This window comes from Stegostoma tigrinum, chromosome 6 (assembly GCF_030684315.1).
Source record: "Stegostoma tigrinum isolate sSteTig4 chromosome 6, sSteTig4.hap1, whole genome shotgun sequence".
Taxonomy (NCBI): Eukaryota; Metazoa; Chordata; class Chondrichthyes; order Orectolobiformes; family Stegostomatidae; genus Stegostoma; species Stegostoma tigrinum.
Window position 1 is genome coordinate 69,426,883 of NC_081359.1, and position 12,733 is coordinate 69,439,615.

Below are 12,733 nucleotides of genomic sequence, written 5' to 3' on the forward strand. Positions count from 1 at the left end.
CTACCACTCACATCTTTCACCATGCACCCCATACCCTTCCCCTTTGTCTTCAGCTTAAATATCACCTTTTCCTAACTACAATCAGTTCTGAAGAAGCATCATCGGACTCAAGGCATTAACCCTACTTTCTCTGAATAAATTAATCATGACTCTTTCCCCGTCGCTAGATGTACTTAGAAAAGAACTTCTGCTCAATATGCTGTTTTTTTTTCTACGACTTAAGTAGACATTGAATACTTCAAATGCTTTGTCAAATGCTGCTATATCCTTGTCAATATTTTTCTGAGTAGAATAGTAAATGCACCATATTCCATTGCATACAAGGAAGAACTGACTTTCCTCTTGCTGCTTTACATACCTAGTCCTGATATGGTGCAATACTCTGTGAATCCCCAGGGTCAGTTCAGCTACGGTTCAGCCTCGTTTGGTCCTGCAACTTATCAGAGCATTCTGATAATTTCAGAGACTTCCACATTTTATTTTTCTTTTTGGTGCTGTTTAGACACTGCTCTATTCCTGGTTGGTCTCTTCTCCGCTACCTGTTCATTAAGCCTTTTTTTTAAACACATAAAGCACACTAACTATACATAGATCAAGACTTCCTTTTGGCCTGAGAGCTACAACAGAGAAGGCGATTTGTTAAGCTGCCCAATCAAAAGGTTATTATGGAAAGTAAAAGCTCAGGGAGTAACATATCAGCATGGACAGAAGATTGGATGGCCAATAAGAGGCAGAGAGTAGATGTAAAGAGTGTTTTTCAGACTGGCAAGATGTAACAAGTGATGTGCCACAGGGAGTGGTGTTAAGACCTCAGTTTACAATTTATGCAAATAACTTGCACAAAAAGTTAGAAGATATGGTCGACAAATTTGTTAGCAACACAGATGTGTAGAAAATACATTATGTTAAGGGCGCAATGAATTTACAAAAAAGGTACTGATATACTAAGTGAGTTGGCAGAGACGTGACAATTGGAGTGCAATGTGGGAAATTTTACATTTTGGCAGAAAGAATAAAAATGCACATTGTCAACTTGCTGAGAGATTTTAAAATTTCTTCAGAGGCGGTGGGATCTGGGGGTCCTTGTGTGTGAATTACAACATGTCATCATGCAGATACAGCAAATAATTGGGATAAATAAACCACAAATACATAGTTACCTAGAAGTATGTTATCATTTATCTCAATGGAAATTTAATACATAACTAACAAAGTTTTGCTTCAGTTATACAGGACTCAGCGAGGCCACATCTGAAGTAGTGTGTAAAGTAGTGACCACCTTTTTTGTTAACAATGGAAGTAAATGTATGAAAGCAGTTTGGAGAAGCTTTATTAAATTAGTACCTAGAATGGGTGGGTTATTTCATGAAGAAAGGTTGGGCGGGCTTGACTTGTACTTGCTGCAGTTTAGAAATGTAAGAGGCGACTTGATTGAAAGATGTAAAATCCTGAGGGATCTTGGCAGGGTAATTATGGAAAAGATGTTTCTTCTGAGAGAATCTACAACTACACATCATTGTCTAAAAATCAGGAGTTTCCCATTTAGAACAGAAATTTCTCTCCGTGGGTCACGAGGCTTTGAAACTTCTCTTCTTGCGAAGGTGGTGAAAACAGAGTCTTTGAAAATCTTCGACGCAGCAGCAAGGGTAAAGCAAGGGTTTGAAAGATTATCAAGGGTAGGTGGGAATGTGAATTTGAGGTAACAGTCACATCAGCCTTGATTTTATTGAACAGTGGGACAGGCTAGAGGCCGACTCCCGTTGTTGACTTAGATGCTCATATGTTAGAATCTTCTCCTAGTAGTTATGTAATTTTATATCACTCCCCAATGATTATGTTGCTATCTTATTTGCATACGCACATTAACCCTTTACACGTAGGTAGAAGTGGGCTACAACCAGAATAGGAAGGAGGATGGCTCATGTGTCAGTTCCCTAGAGGGAAATGTTACACTCAAGGTCTGCTGCAAAGGATTCAGATGAGATCCTCAATGAGGCATCATGCAGAAATAAAAGTTGATTAACATGGACACTGGGATGCTTGGTGATGGCTCTGCTTGGCAGCTTCCTGTCACTATCAGGCAACATGCAGGAGTCCAACTTTGCATGGCAACCGTAACCATGGGTACGAATAGGGAACAATTCAAGCACTTGAATACCTTTTCACACATGATTTTAAAAGTGTACAATACTGTGAGTTCTCGGAAAGTATGGCAAGGTCCAGTTACATTCTTCACGCTGATAATAATAATTCGATTTCATTCAAGACCATTCACAACCAAAGGCTGAATTGCAGTGTGACTTACATCAAAAAAATTCACAAATAATCTCAGAAATCAGGTCAAAAACATGGAAACATGTAACAATTATGCAGTAGCAAATATAGATAAACAATTCAGTATGTAACATTGACGTGGTGGATGTGATATTAAAGATTTAATATTAAATGTTTAATATTTATTTTGAATTTAGTTCCCTAGCGTTTCTCCAGCATTAAATTGATGTGAATAGATTGCTAACATAGCCAATAAAGACATGGCCCTGATCAATTTTCTTTGAGAGAGGAATCATAAGGGTTTCAGTGTTGTTCCATTCAACAGTGCCTCCCTCCTGAACACAAAAGCTAAAAACTGCAGATGTTGGGAGTCTAAAATTAAAAAAACTTGGAACATGCTGGAAACAGTCAGCGCTTTAGACAGTTTGTGGAAAAAAGAATGTCACTGCTTTTGACTGATGATCTTTCATCAGAACAGGCAAAATGCAAAGAAATGTAACAGGGGAGGGTGGGAAAAGGCCAGAGGAAAGGTCTGTAATAAGATATAGACAGTAAAAAATAAATTACAAAGAAATTGTTAGTGCAGGGCCAAAGGGAGTGGTACTGGGACAAGTAAAGAAACAAAACTGTATCCCATGCAGATGAGTATTGGAATGAACCACAGGTTAAGTGCTTTACTTGGTCTTCTTGAGTGCCAGGAGACACAGAAGGAATGAATAACTCCCAAAATACTCAAGCAAGCCTGATTTGCTCCAAGTAACGCAAAGTCCCCTGACTCATAAAACAAAATCCCCAAGACCAGCAATGCCCCTTCAACTAGCATCTTTTCACCCCTCAATCCCTATTTTCACTTTAGCTCCTTGACTGCAGTCTTCCATTGCAGGTCTTCAGAGCCAACAGTCAACCAGCCACATTTTATGGCTGATTACTAGCTGGGAAATTTTTAAAAAGTCCCACTATTTTATTTGGAAGACAATTATGTTATTTGCATTTCCCATCTCTATGATCCAACATTGACTCCCTCCTCCCTCGACTTTCACTAAACATTGGAACCATTGTTTCCTGCCTGATAATCTGAGGGAGAAGAAACGTGGAGTCAAATGAAACAGTTAATGGCAAAGTGGTTGGTGGAAATAAAAAGAAACAAAATTATTAGGAAGAGTTAAAAAAAATCTTTTCATTATAGCTATTGGCTAATCTGGATCCTTCCATATTCTCTGTGCAGGCAGCAACTCCAGACATTTAAGAAGGCATTTAGCATACTTGCCTTCATTGCTCAGAACTTTGAATATAGGGGCTGAGACGTCATTTTGAGGCTGTACAGGACACAGGAGGCCTCTTCTGGAGTTCTGGTTGCCTTGCTATTGGAAAGATTTTATTAAATTGGGCTGGGTTCATGAAAGATTTACCAAGATGTTGCTGGGACTGAAAGGTTTGATAGGCTGGATAGACTGGGACATTTTTCACTGGAGCTTAGAAGGTTGAGGAGAGACCTTATAGAGGTTATTAAAATCGTGAGGGGCATGGATAAGGTGACTAGCAAGGGTCTTTTCCTTAGGATGGGAGAGTTCAAAACCAGGGGGCATATTTTTAAGGAGAGAGGAGAAAGTTTTAGAAAGGACATGAGGGTTTTTTTTTACATTGTGTGGTTAATGTGTGGAATGAACTGCCAGAGGAAGTGATGAGTGCAGGTTAAATTACAAAATAAATACAATGAATAGGAAAGGTCTGGGGGGTGGGGGGGGGGCGGATATGGGCCAAACACAGGCAAGTGGGACTAGTTTAGTTTGGGAACATGGTCGGCATGGATGACTTGGACTGAAGGGTCTGCTGCCATGCTGTTTGACGCCATAGCTCCATGAGTCTGTAAAACCCTTTGGTATGAATAAGCCTAAGTGGAGCAGAAATGATGCTGCATGATGTCACATCATTCTTGCCTGATTTGCACACATTTGGACAAAGATGGACAAATGTTAACCATAGTTCCTGGGACTAATTACAGAAAATAGGTCAAGTGATTGCCTAGGCAACAATTCATCTTTATGGAGCTTGATCCTTTTTCTGTTACTGCTTAATCACACAGGTTCGTGAAATTGGGCAGTGACCAAGGAAAATATTACCTCTGAACAAAACAAAAATTGTTAGAAATATAAAGTAAATGACTGAATATCCATAAGAAGGAAAGCTAATTTAACATTCCATGGGTATAGCTTATTTTAAAATAGGAGTTCATACTAAAATCTAAATCTCTTTTACTTCAGAAAGGTGTCAAAATGTTACTAAATATTACTACTAAATATTATTAAAATGTAACTCCTTTATTTCAATATTTTTAGATATTGCACAATTTCCTTACAGTTAAGAGTGTAATGTGTAAAATGAGCAAGATTAATATGATTCTGTTGATCATAACTTCATGATGTCTATTCCTTCAGAGAAACTGAGTCCAAATTGTGTGTGGGGAGCTTAACATTACCAAGACCGTCCATTTCTACTTCCATAACATCAACATTTCACCACATCTCAGTTCATCTGCTATTGAGAGTCTCATTCATGCCTTTGTTCCCTTACGATTTGACTATTCTAATGCACTCCTGACTGGTCCCCACAAGTACCATCATCCATAAACTTCAGGTCATCCAGAACTCTGCTGACTGTGCCTTAACCAACACAGACACTGAATTTGCCCATTTTCAATTAAAATAGCTTTTTTGAGGGAGATTTGTGGCTTGGGGCAATATTTTTCATGCAATCTTCCACTTCTCACCACATTGGTTATGCAACCAGGCTCTTGGCCATTTTTCTCTTGGGGTCATGTAGCCAGAGAGACAGAAATGTTCACTGCTGCTGGCACCATCCAGTGTTCATGTTGCTGATGCCCGATTTAAAACTCAGCTGAACACCATTTCGGACACTGCAAGCCAGAAATCAGCCCTTACACTGGTAGTGGTCGACCATTATCACTGAGGACTGTACTAGAGGAAAGGAAAGCTTGTTCATTGCTTTGCAGACAGGAACCTGGAGGTCAGTATTCATCTGAAGTCCCTGAAGGTGATATACAAGTTTTGATTGGAATCATTGCGAATGCTTTCCCAACGTCAAGTTCTGGACTTCTATACTTTTTTTTAAGATAACAAAGTGTGAAGCTGGATGAACACAGCATGCCCAGCAGCATCTCAGGAGCACAAAAGCTGACGTTTCGGGACTAGACCCTTCATCAGAGAGGGGGATGGGGAGAGGGAGCTGGAATAAATAGGGAGAGAGGGGGAGGCGGACCGAAGATGGAGAGAAAAGAAGATAGGTGGTGAGGAGAGTATAGGTGGGGAGGTAGGGAGGGGATAGGTCAGTCCAGGGAAGACGGACAGGTCAAGGAGGTGGGATGAGGTTAGTAGGTAGGAGATGGAGGTGCGGCTTGGGGTGGGAGGAAGGGATGGGTGAGAGGAAGAACCAGTTAGGGAGGCAGAGACAGGTTGGACTGGTTTTGAGATGCAGTGGGTGGAGGGGAAGAGCTGGACTGGTTGTGTGGTGCAGTGGGGGGGAGGGGATGAACTGGGCTGGTTTTGGGATGCGGTGGGGGAAAGGGAGATTTTGAAGCTGGTGAAGTCCACATTGATACCATTGGGCTGCGGGGTTCCCAAGCGGAATATGAGTTGCTGTTCCTGCAACCTTCGGGTGGCATCATTGTGGCACTGCAGGAGGCCCATGATGGACATGTCATCTAAAGAATGGGAGGGGGAGTGGAAATCTCCTGTTGCCTTGAAAATCTCAGAGATGCCTGTCCTTCAGTGATTCTAGCCTTTTGAGAAATCCTGATTTTAATTGCTCCATCTATAGTGTCCATTAGAGTTTTAGGTTCCAAGCTCAGGAATTCCCTCTTTATACGTATCTGCCTCTTTATCTTGCTGCTTCTTTAAGACACGCCATAAAATTAATTTCTTTGTCCAAGCTTTGGGTTATCTGACCTAATTGTCCTTATGTGACTCAATGTGGCTCACTCCTCCTGTGAAGCACTTTGAGATGTTTGTTATATTAAAGGTGCTATATAAATTAGTTTTTGATTAGGAAATAACAAATCAATGCAATTAATATATAGTTCCAATTCATGCCATTTGATTTAGGTACTGTTTGATAGCTATTAGTTACTTAAGGAAAGTGTTCCCAAGACCCTTGCGTGCAAGGTGGGCTTTAACTGAAATGCTGATCCAGTCCACATCAGAACAAGGTGTCACTGGTAGAGGAGTTAAAGCTTGCCCTCGATTCCAGCCTCAGGCAACTGTCTGTGTGGAGTTTGCACATTCTGCCCGTGTCTGCGTGGGTTTCCTCTGGGTGCTCCGGTTTCCTCCCACAGTCCAAAGATGTGCAGGCAAGGTGAATTGGCCATACTAAAATTGCCCATAGTGTTCAAGGGTGTGTGGGTTATAGGGGGATGGTTCTGGGTCGGATGCTCCAAGGGGCGGTGTGGACTTGTTGGGCCAAAGGGCCTGTTTCCACACTGTAGGGAACCTAATCTAATCTAATTTAATCTAAAATTGATATAACACTGTCTGCATTACATTAAATGGGCACATAATAAATGATCTCCACACATATTTTGTAGATTAACTGCCAGTGAATGAATCCTCCGTAGACTGCTTTGTAAGAATTGTATTTAATTAGTACTAAATTGCAGATATGCCTCAGTATTAGCTCGTCCTGGCAACAATATTTATCAATAAGGACCAAAATTGCATTCTAAATTTTTTTCCATAAGCCGTGTCTTTTAGCACAGAACCTATTTACGGTATTTTGCATCAAAGTAACTCCTGCAGTATTGAGCTACCTCTTAACACCTGATTGCCTTGCCTGTGATTCTTTCTTTGTAGCATCCCCATTATCTGAGAGTAACTAGCCATAGCTCAACGAGGCTCTGATATCACAAAGGGACAAGTAGAAAAGACAGATCTTAAAAACTTCCAAAGGTAGTACAGGGATTGAGCCTATGACATCAGCATTATATCAAACAGCATGGCAGCCCTTAGCTAAATCACTGGGACACAGCCATTAAGTAAATCAACCAATAAATACAAAATTTTATTGATCAAAGACCACTAGATACATGATAATTTTCTGCAACATGTTGGACTTTTTTTAAATTTAGACTTTGTTTTGTTCAAATTTTGTTCAAACTTGCTGCAGAATCCACATTCACATGCTGCTGAATCAACTTGAGTTACTATGGAAACTGACCTTCAAGTGCTGCTTATTTGCTATTAGAATCATTTATTTTCTCATTAAAGTTCTTACTCAGTGTGAAAAGAATTATAAGCCATTAAGCAGATTATTTTAAGACTTCATCAATGCATTATTACAAAAAGTGTATGGAGTTCTCAAATCATATTTACATTTTACCTTGTTGAAGGAGCAGAAACTTTAAAATGATTTGCTTATTTATGTTCCTTTACTTTCAAAATAATTTCTCCTGCATACACCTTCTCCAGTTCAAAGAACACACTCTCAGCATCCTGAGTGACTGATGAATATGTGACCTTAATGTGAAACAGTAGGCATCTCCCAGCAAGTGGATGGTTGAGAATACAAATTCGCTATGTGCAAAAATGAAGTTGCAAACTACATTTGAACTCCAACAAGTTTTCCCTGTATAATCTTTTCTTGCAAGGTTCTTGTCTAATTTCTCTCTGTTGCCCCACCTCCAGCCTAGTTCCATTTTTTTAATTCACAGCAGTTGACAAAAAAAAATGTTAAGAATGTAAAACCGCTATTAATTACCTGCATGAGAACATAGTGAAGTCATTCTTTCTCTGATTATTCATTTTTGTTCAAAAGAATTCTGTGATCTCCATTCAGTGGCTACCCACATTGCACAGCTTATTGAGAATTGTGTAAAAAAAACTTGATATTTAATTGTACTAATTGCATAGATATTGAAAAGGATTATGTTCAGTCATAGTCAGCGAATAATCACATGAGAATTCTACTTTGTAAATGCTGAGATCGCTAAGGGATCTAATGATGAGTACTTTGTGCTTTAGACAATTCATGTCTGTGTAATAAACTCAGTGACAAAGTATTGATTCGGACTGCAGTTACTAAAGTAAGACTGCAAATCTCATTGATTCTTCATTACAAATGCTTTATCAAGAAGCTGTGGACGTTGTGTGAAATGATGCCATTGAATAAACAGTACTGCAAACACAGAAGAATAACTTAATCAAGGGACCAAATAAGGAAAGCATGTATTCCCCTGTCTAAGGTATCTTTAGGCTGATACAAAATAAATGTTAGTCACGTGGACAGAGCTAAGTCAATGTGGATCAATCTCAGGAATATAACAAGCCTTCAGAGTCAATTATCAGATAGAAATGAAAAATGTTTATGGGAATCCTTACATCCAAAATAAAATAAAAAAGCAGAACCAAGAATCAAAGAACAGGGACATCATGGTGAGCAACTGCATGAACATGTAAAGACATAACAGTAAGATAAAGAAGCATTGTGGGTCAAACTGAGTAGTGTTTTCAGCATCCAAGGTCAACACAGAAAATTAAGCCTATGGTGAACTGGAAACTAACGCCTGGTTATTAAATGTTATACTTTATATGCAATAAATGTTCCTAAATTGCCACAAAGTGGTCCCTCCTTCTGTTGGCCTTCTTTGTCAAGTTCAAAAATCCTTACAATTCCAAATGTAGTATTTCCTTCTGACAATCCAGGGAACACTATTTGAAGACCAATATGCTGTGTTGCTGAAACCTCCAAAATTATTGCAGGCTGATTGATTTATTTTCTTTCCTCTTGTGTGAAAGATTTGAGCGTCAGGAAATGCAATATTAGTATTTTTACATGCAATGGGAAGAGGTGTACTTTTGGCACTCTTATTCCTACCCAACCCAAAGAATTATATTTTGTAGCTTTAGAACATATCCACTTGCAGTCAGACTTCTCGGGAATTATTATTCGAACTACAAGTTTCTCTATTCACCTAATACCTTCAGTACTTTTCCTTTAAGTCCCTACATGAACTCTTGATTCCCCTCCAAAACTGTTTTGCAGCAAACCAGGCTAAGAAGCATTAAATTGGAGAAAACAAAGTGTGGGGCTGGATGAACACAGCCGGCCAAGCAGCAACTTAGGAGCACAAAAGCTGACGTTTCGGGCCTAGACCCTTCATCAGAAAAGGGGAATGGGGAGAGGATTCTGAAATAGACAGGGAGAGAGGGGAAGGCGGACCGAAGATGGATAGAGGAGAAGATTGGGGAAACCAAGCGGAGGCTTGGGGACCGCTTTGCAGAACACCTACGCTCGGTTCGCAATAAACAACTGCACCTCCCAGTCGCGAACCATTTCAACTCCCCCTCCCATCCCTTAGACAACATGTCCATCCTGGGTCTCCTGCAGTGCCATAATGATGCCACTTGTAGGTTGAAGGAACTGCAAATCATATTCCGCTTGGGAACCCTGCATCCCAATGGTATCAATGTGGATTTCACCAGCTTCAAAATCTCGCCTCCCCCCACTGCATCCCAAAACCAGCCCAGCTTGTCCCCGCCTCCCTAACCTGTTCTTCCTCTCACCTAACCCGTCCTCCCACCTCGAGCCGCACGTCCATTTCCTACCCACTAACCTCATCCCACCCCCTTGACCTGTCCATTCTCCCCAGGCTGACCTATCCCCTCCCTACCACCCCACCCATACTCTCCTCTCCACTTATCTTCTCCTCTATCCACCTTCGGTCCGCCTCTCCCTCTCTCCCTATTTATTTCTGAATCCTCTCCCCATCCCCCTCTCTGATGAAGGGTCTAGGCCCGAAACGTCAGCTTTTGTGCTCCTAAAATGCTGCTTGACCTGCTGTGTTCATCCAGCTCCACACTTTGTTATCTCAGATTCTCCAGCATCTGCAGTTCCCATTATCTCCTAGCATTAAATTGGAATGTGACACGTTTGCTACTTATCAGGCTGAGACAAAAATATAGTTCCAAATGCAGGTACCTCGTTAATCATGATTACTGATTTCCACACTGGATAACACATCTGACAGATTAATTACCTGATAAATCACATGGTCCAACCTACTTTACATGGTCTGCAATGATAAAACAAGATGGCTCACCACCATCTTCTCAAGATCAAGTAGAGGTGGACAATAAATGTTGGGCTTGTCAGTGATGCCCTTAGTCATCAGATACCCAGGGAAGGTAATGGCGGAGTGGTATTATCACTAGATTATTATTCCAGAGACCCAGATAATGTTCTGAGCCCCGAGATTCAAATTCCACATGACAGAGTCTAATGATGACCATGAAACTATTGCCAATTATTGGCAAACAATCCCATCTGGTTTGCTAATGTCCTTTAAGAAAGGAAACTGTAATTGTGTTGTCATAAGACATTGGAGCATAATTAAACCTTTCGGCCCATCAAGTCTGCTTCACCACTTGATCATGGCTGATATGTTTCTCAACCCCATTCTTCCACCTGCTCCCTATAACCTTTGATCCCTTTACTAATCAAGAACCTGTCTTGCTCTGTCTTAAATACACTCAATGACTTCACCTCAACAGCCTTCAGTGACAATGACTTCCTCAAATTCACCACCCTCTAAAGAAATTCCTCCTCATCTGGGTTCTAAAGGGTTGTCCCTTCACTCCGATGCTGTACCTTTTGGGTCCTAGCCTCTCCTACTAATGGAAATATTTTCTCCATGCCCCATCTGTCCAGGCCCCTCAGTATTCTGGAAGGTTTAATCAGATTCCCTCATTACCCAGCATCTTCAACAGCTCCTCGTATGTCAAGCCCTTTATCTCTGGGATCAGTTTCAGAAGCGTCCTCTGGCCACTCTCCAAGGCCAGCACAACCTTTCTTAGAACTGGAGCCCACAACTGTTTACAATATTCCAAATTCAGTCTGATCACAGCCCAATTCATCCTCAGCAGTACATTTATGATCGTGAATTTAGCTTCCTCAAAATGAATGCTAACGCTGCATTTGCCTTTCTAGTTGCCAACTAAACATTCACTTTAACCTTCCGAGAATCCCAGAACAGGTCTCCCAAGTCCCCCTGTGCTTCAGATTTCTGAATCCTTTCCCCATTTGAAAATGGTCTATGCCTCTAATCTTCTGACTAAAGTCCTAAACCTCACTCTTGCCCACATTGTATTCCATCTGCCACTTCTTTGCTCAAGTCATTCTGCAGTCTCGCTGATTCCTCAACATTACCTGCCCCTCTAACTCTTTTTTTCCCCTTCTGCAAACTCAGCAACAATGACCTCAGCTCCTTGTTCCAGATCATTAATGTATGACATGAATAGTCATGGTCACAATCTGGACACTGCAGAACTCCACAAGTCAGTGACTGCCATCCTGAAAAAAGCCCTTTATCTCTATCTCTGTCTTCTGCCAGTCAGATGATCCCCTATCCATATCAGTATCTTGGCCCTAACACCAGGGCTCTTATCTTATTTAGCAGCTCCCATTTTATCAAAAGCCTTCTGGAAATCCAAATAGATCATGCTCACTGGCTCTCCTTCATTCAACTTGCTCATTACCTCCTCAAAGAATTTGTACAGATTTATGAGGCATGACAGCCCCTTGACAAAGCTATAGTGACTCTGTTGTGTAGTGACACATGCATTTCCAAGTACTCAGCAATCTAATACTAATGGACTCTATAATCACATCAATGACAGACTTCACGATAACCTGCCTATAATTTCCTGTCTTCTGCCTCTCTCCCTTCTTAAACAAAGGTGTTACATTAGCCATTTAACAGTCCTCTGTGACCCTCCTGGGTTCCAGTGATTCCTTCAAGATCACCACCAATGCCTCCACAATCTCCTCAGCTATCGTGCTCAAAACCCTAGAGAGTAGGCCATGTGGCCCATGTGACTTACCCACCTTCAGACTTTTCGGCGTCTCCAGCATTGCCTCCTTCATGATGGTCACTACACTCACCTCAGTTCCTTGACACTCATGGTATGCTATTTGTGTCTTCCACCATGAAGACTGATGAAAAGTACCTGTTCAGTTCCTCTGCCATTTCTCTGTTCCCATTACCATTTCTGCAGCCTCATTTCCAGCAGTCCAATATCCACTCTTGCCTCACTCTTACTTCTTATATATCTAAAAATACTCTTGCTTTTTTTATGTTACGTGCTAGATTATTCTCATACCTCATCTTCTCCCCTCTAATTACGTTTTTTCTTTATCCTGTGCTGGTTTTTAAAAGTCTTCTTAATCCTCTGTTTTGCCACTAATCTTCTCCACATTGCATGCTTTTTCTTTTGCTTTATGCCCTCCCTGACTTCCCTCATCAGTTATGGTGGCCTTGTCTTTAGTATGTTTCTTTTTCCTTCTGATGAATTTTTGTTGTATCTCCGAAATTACCCCAAAACTCCTGCCATTACTGCTCCACTGCCTCCCCTGCAAAGCTCCTCTTCCAATGAACTCCTTGCTCATGTCTTTC